Source organism: Centropristis striata, chromosome 15 (assembly GCF_030273125.1).
Source record: "Centropristis striata isolate RG_2023a ecotype Rhode Island chromosome 15, C.striata_1.0, whole genome shotgun sequence".
Lineage (NCBI taxonomy): Eukaryota > Metazoa > Chordata > Actinopteri > Perciformes > Serranidae > Centropristis > Centropristis striata.
The window spans coordinates 24,540,664-24,547,236 of NC_081531.1; positions in this window are offsets into that span (position 1 = coordinate 24,540,664).

The following is a 6,573-nucleotide window of genomic DNA, read 5'->3' on the forward strand; positions in this document are numbered from 1 at the left end:
GATAATGTAATAACCTCCCATTAATGTTAAACTTTATTACATTATTGGTAAAAAAAAAAGTGTATTACATTATTGGGAAATGCACTTTATTACATTATCGGGAAGTTATTACATTATCGGGTTTTATTTCATTTTCAATGGACTCAAGTGCAGATTTTTATTACATTATCGGGGTCATTACATTTTCAATGGACTCAAGTGCAGATCTTTATTACATTATCTGGAATTTATTACATTATCATGTTCTACAGCCCTGCAACAAGAGTCTAGCTGTAAGAGGAACTTGTTACTCTAACAGAGATGTGTAGTGGCGCTAGAGGCTGCTTGGACCAAATGTTTGGGCTTCTTTTTTGCATTTATTGCACTACTTATTTTTTGTGTTGTTGTTTTTTTGCTATATCACTTAAATATGTCTGACATTAGGTATTGTATTTATGTGTACTTTTTTTTCTAATTGTAGTTAGACATGGCACTTGGGTAATATAAAACCTTCTTAACTGTTGACGTTGTGTATGTACTGTAAAGGCCTGTGTAACTGTGTGCCGTGGAGGGATCTTAGAGCTGATCTTCAGTTTTCCACAGTTATTGAATTAGTTATTTGAAATGATGCATTTTTGACAGCAGACTGGTGTTGCTCCATGGTTGGTGCAAAGTAACTAATCATGAAATGGCTACTAGAAGCAACGTTTTGAAGGTCTAGAGTAGGGTTGTCACGATACTAAAATTTTCGACTCGATACCGATACTCAGGAAAATATTCGATACTCCATACTATTTTCAATACCACAAGGATAAAAACAAAGACCCCAAAATTTAATTTACAGAAATATTTTTATTAACAAGAAAACTGCAACATGTAAAAATTTTGAAAATGAGTATCGCATCCGGATACAAAGTTTTAGTATCAATCCTTTTTTGGGTGTCGATATCGACAACCATAGTTTACAGTTTGTAACCTTTGTGGCACGTTGACTTCAGCCAGACAAAGCTCCAGGAGTATAACCGCAAAATCTGATGAGCTGTTCCTTTTGTTATCTAGTCCCTATCCCTAACCTAACAGCATTGGACTATTCTGCCCTACAAAGTCTAACTACACAAATCTTTGAATAGAGTTGTTAAACACTTTTAAATACACTTACAACAAAATTAATGTGAATGTGTTTATTCACTGAAAACAAAATATAAAAGCTGAAAGAAGACAACAACATTATAGTTACTGCACTCTGTTTATCATCACTATTAGAACCTTTTACAGCAAAACCACAGTGCAGTAACTACGTTTTAGGGGTCAAAGGTCAAATAAATCATCATGATTTTTTAACATAAAAATAACATCATTAATTCATGTAGAAATAAGTGTCATATCACTGACCTACCTATAACCCATTTGGCTGGTCAGTTAAAAAAACATTAAAAAACTTTAAAGCAGTTTTTCTCAGTTTTACCTTTGTATAGTTACTGCAGTTAGACTTTGTAGGACAGAATAGAATGTGCCCGTCTTCTTCTTCTATGCCTTCTCCCTTTGCTGGAAGCTGGAACCGGTTCACTGCTGCCTCATGTGACTGGCAGTAAAGACAACAGTGACATCTGTTGTCAGTAGAAACAAATGTAAAATCTCCTGCCAGAGATTTTAAAAAATCCACTTGGGTGAAGCACTCTGCTGCTGTGTCAGGCATGCACAGTCCCCACAGGTTGTCTCTGAAACATCTCTCGGCTAGTTCACCTGTATGGGCTGAAATATGTGCCACCAGGAACTGAATTTGAATTATTTATACTTGAATTTGAATTGCTTAACTTGAATAATTGCATTAAAAAACTGAATTTGAATCACATCATTTGAATTTGTATTGTTCAGTTTGAATCATTGCATTGAAAAACTGAATCTGAATTGTAATTTGAAATTGATTTTATTAGTTTGGAACTGAACAATTCAGACTGAACAATACAAATTCAAATTGTGTGATTCAAATTCAGTTTGTAATGCAATTATTTAAGTCAAGCAATTTAACTCTTAATAGGGCACTCATTGAAATACTTGCAAATTCCAAATTTGGAGGATATTACATACAGCCAGAATGTGGACTGTGGAATGTGTAAAAACACATACGGACACGGGGGAGGGGGGTAATATTTTGAGAAATAAATTTCAGAGATTAAAGTGGCAAATCTACGAGAAAAATTTCGCAGATTTATGAGATTTAAAGTGGTGAAACTGCAAGAAAAAGTTGCTTTTTCACGCAGATTTGCCACTTTAAATCTCTTAAATCTGCAGCTTTTTTTCTTGGAGATTTGCCACTTTAATCTAGTAAATTTGCAATTTTTTTCTCGAAATATTTTTATTTTATATGTCCGCTGAAGTTACCAAATACGCTTCTTTGCCCGATAAAGGGTGAAATTCAAATATAAATGATTCAAATTCAGTTTCTGGTGGAACATATTTCAGCCCATAGACTTGTGCAAGTTTCACTAGATCCAAACAGGCCGACCGTGTTGATGTCATTCTTAGTCACACATGTTTCCAAAACACAAAATAATGCCCCGTGACAGGGTTTGGCCTCAGCAACAAGAGGAAAGGGAGAATATGAGAGCTGGTTGGCCTGCATGACCCTTAAGGTTCGGGATCGGTCTACTAGCTGGAGGCTTTTAAAGTCACTCATTCAGCATTTCAGCTCCAATGTTTAAAGAACAAGATGGAGACAATTTATCTGTTACCATGATGCACATCATGTCATAAAATGGACATATGCACACTGTATTGTGAATATTTAAGATGCAATCATCTGTATTACCATGCTTACTATTGATCTTGTTAGATCAAAACAAACCAAGTATTTGCCGGCACATTAAACGGACTTTAGGTTTAATCTGAAGTCGTCAGTTTGGTTGTGAACATGACATTTATGCAACATCTGAAGAACTTAACCTGCTCTTCTACTTTCCTATGAACTATCATTTTGTTAAGGACAATTTTGCATCACTTTACACTATGCAAAGTCGATGACTGTGAACGTCGTCCATTAGATTACAGAGGCTCCTCTCAGATTGACATCTCTTGCTTTAGACCAAAGATAATAGAATAGATTCATCCCTGTGAACAAAATACCTGCCTGAATTCAAGATAAAAGGCAAAATGTGAACGTTAGTGAAATGTAATTATATCTGCCCCATGATTCAGATCCACTTAAAAATTGTTCTCCCCTCAAAAACATCAATATAGGTGGTGTGTACCGGCAGCTAGATTTACGTATTACACCGTCCACTGCAATGCGTCATTTTTGAACGTAACTTACATTTTTTACTTTTAACTACTTTTCCGGCATTTACGTACATTTATTTACTGTTTTATAACGTCTAACCAGGAAGTTTTTGCCCTAAACCTATCTCAGTGTTTTTATAACATAAATCCACAGAGACTGCAGCCTTTTTTACAACCATGAACTGTACGTGTATGTATAATGACGTGTGTGCTGTTTTTAAAACGCGACCCGCGATACGTACATACATGTTGTGAGAATTTGGCTGAAATATGTGATATTTCCTTTCAAGATATTGACATGTCACAATTTTCCTTAATGTAACTGTATGGTTTAATGAAGTGTCCAGAATAACTCGGCCTTTTTTTTTTTTTTTTTTTTAAACTTGTGTCGTTAGATATAACATTCCAGCAAGGTTAAAAGATTGAAATTATCCACAGAAAACCAAAAATGTTGGACCAAAGAAGCCATGAATGGTCACTAGTATGATGTCACGAAATGACTGTTTCATGAGGAGAAGAAATGAGGAATCTGTTGATATGTTATAACTTCACATACATACACACAACATTCGGATGTTGTATTGAAGAATAAGGATTTAAACCACTAGTCAACCTCTTCAGCCAAAATGAATGGCATTATTTGTTCTCCACCACAGAAATATACAATTGTTGTTTGTGGAATCATTTGAAAATCAAGTTTCTTTGCTTTGCTTCCTGGCACAGAACATGCAGCACTCTATATTTTGACTGAAACATGATTCAAGCTGCCAACACATTTTAGTCCACTGGTGTTCTCATGTCCATTCCTACATTAGTATTAGACAGGACCCAATTTGGGCAAAACCCTTCAGAAAATGATGTGGTAGGTAGTGATGTGCCAATGAAGCCTCATGAACCCTTGTCATTACTTTCTGAGCCCACTAGATGGAGCTATTGGTTTAAAGAAAAAATATCAAACAATGATAATTGAGTGTGCTTTCAGCTCTTTGTTGAACAGAGAGCTCCATCTGGTGGGCTCAGAAAATAATGACAATGGTTCATGAGGCTTCACTGGCACATCACTAGTGGTAGGCATTTTGGGGTAAAAGTGTTTTCTTGGTTGTTCCTATAGTATTTTTTGGGCTGAATCCATTTCTGCTGGATGCCAAGCTGTAAAAGTTACGTTTTAGTCATTATTATTGATTAATTAGCATAATTATTGATTAATCGCCCAATATTAGAAATGGCTATAATTATCCAATTTGTGAATATATCATATATGGTTGTTTGGTGTCATTGTAAAGGGGGCATCCATGGCTTCATTTAAGCCCAGCGTTGTATCTTTCTGACAAACACAGAGGTCACATGACCTCTTTAAACCATAAATTAAACACATTTTCCCACAATTTTCGCCTAAACCATAGAGTTTATTTGATCCCTGTAGGATCAAGGGACATCAGGGACCAAAAAAACAACAACTGCAATACTTAATAGACTCTGTCAAATCAGGAAAAGTATAATATACCCATACTATTTCTTTGTGAGAGGTAATTGTGAGCCTTAAATTAGAAGTCAGTGGCTCAAGCCATTCACCTCCATTCATTCTTTGGACCAGTTTGTCAGAAAGATACAACTTTGGGCTTAAATTAAGCCATGGATCCCCCTTTACAATAATACCTTAATTTACAGCTTGACATCCAGCAGAAATGGATTCAGCACAAAAAAATACTATGGGAACAACCAAGAAATCACTTTTACCCCAAAATGCCTCCAGGGTTCCAGAGTTCTGAAGTTACAGCCCTGTTTATATGGTAGATCCCTGAAAACAAGGTTGCTGGTCAATAGAACATTCTGGTACTGGTTCTTGCATGGATGTGAAAGCCTCATGCAACTGAATGCAAAAGGTACAATGACAGTTTTGATAAATATGTTCACTTATGTTTGCCATTACCAGCACATTATTAAGTGTCCTTTATGCTGGTATTTGTAGTCTGTGGGTTTGTTGTCATGTGCTTGTGTGCTCAGCTGAAATCTTGGAAGACAATGGACCCTGTGGGGACTGCAAGGCCAGGTTAGCTTTGATAGGGGTTCCAGAGCCCACTACTTAATGAACCAAGTAAAACACACAAAACATTCCATTTCACATCATGTTCTCTTGTGACTGCTATTTTAAGTAAGAGCCATTATTAATCAGACCAGGATACAAAGATCTTTTCTTACTTGTGGATGATGAAAGGCTAAATACCAAAAGGATGTAAAGTTTGAATAATATGAGTGTTATGTCATTAAGTAAGACATATATATAACGTAGTCTTCCCCTGTAGTAGGAGAAACAGAACAGAATGAACTGGGTTAGGATTGTTTTAATACTGGCACTTAGATGAACTATTTTGCGATGCATTGGCAATATGCACTGCTTTTTTATTTTGTTTTTAATCAGAAGTGTCCATTTATTGTACAGTGGTGATTAGGGCTGGGCGATATGGACCAAAAGTCATATCCCGATATATTTAGGCTGAATATCGATATACGATATATATCCTGATATTTTTATGGCAAAGTGAGAGCAAATGTTCAGTCAACATCAAATCCAAATATGACATGTCACAAGTAGTTTTATTGAAACCGTTTATTTATGGGAACATAAATACTGTTTAACAACAGGAGTAGCTTTTTTTTTTTTTTTTTAAATCAAAGCTCCATAAAGTGCACATTTAGATAAAAAATATCTTAAACAAAAAGAAATTGACTCTGGTTTCACTTAAACACACTCGTACATCCAAGTGCTTTCCAAAACCAAGCTTTAGAAATATTCTAATTAATATTATTTTCTCGTTTCATAGTTTATTTTTTTTAAATCAACACCAGTCCTCATCATAAATAGTATTATATTCTATTATTTCTTGAGTTTTTTTAATCCTGTAAGTGATTTTTGTGTAAATTTGTGCAAAATTCCATATCGCATTTAAAAATATATGGATATATCGCCCAGCCCTAGTGGTGATGATGTCAGACTTTTTTTAATCCATCGGGAAAATGTAAACCTAATGATGATGTAACTGATAATGCCTTCATCATTCCACCTGAGCTCTCACCACAGGTTACGGTCCTGCACAAAGAATCCCAAGACTTCCAGCCCACCATGCACACACAAACTGTGCTTTTTGTAAAAGGAAATCAAACATTAAAACCATTTTCTCCACTTCTATGCAGCTGCTGCTTCAAACAAATCATCCTGTGCCTCTACAGCTGCCTCAACATAGACAACTGGTGTTTTGTGGACAATCTAAAGTCAAATCTAATTTTATCAGGCACTTCAAAATTCTGTTATTAGCACTT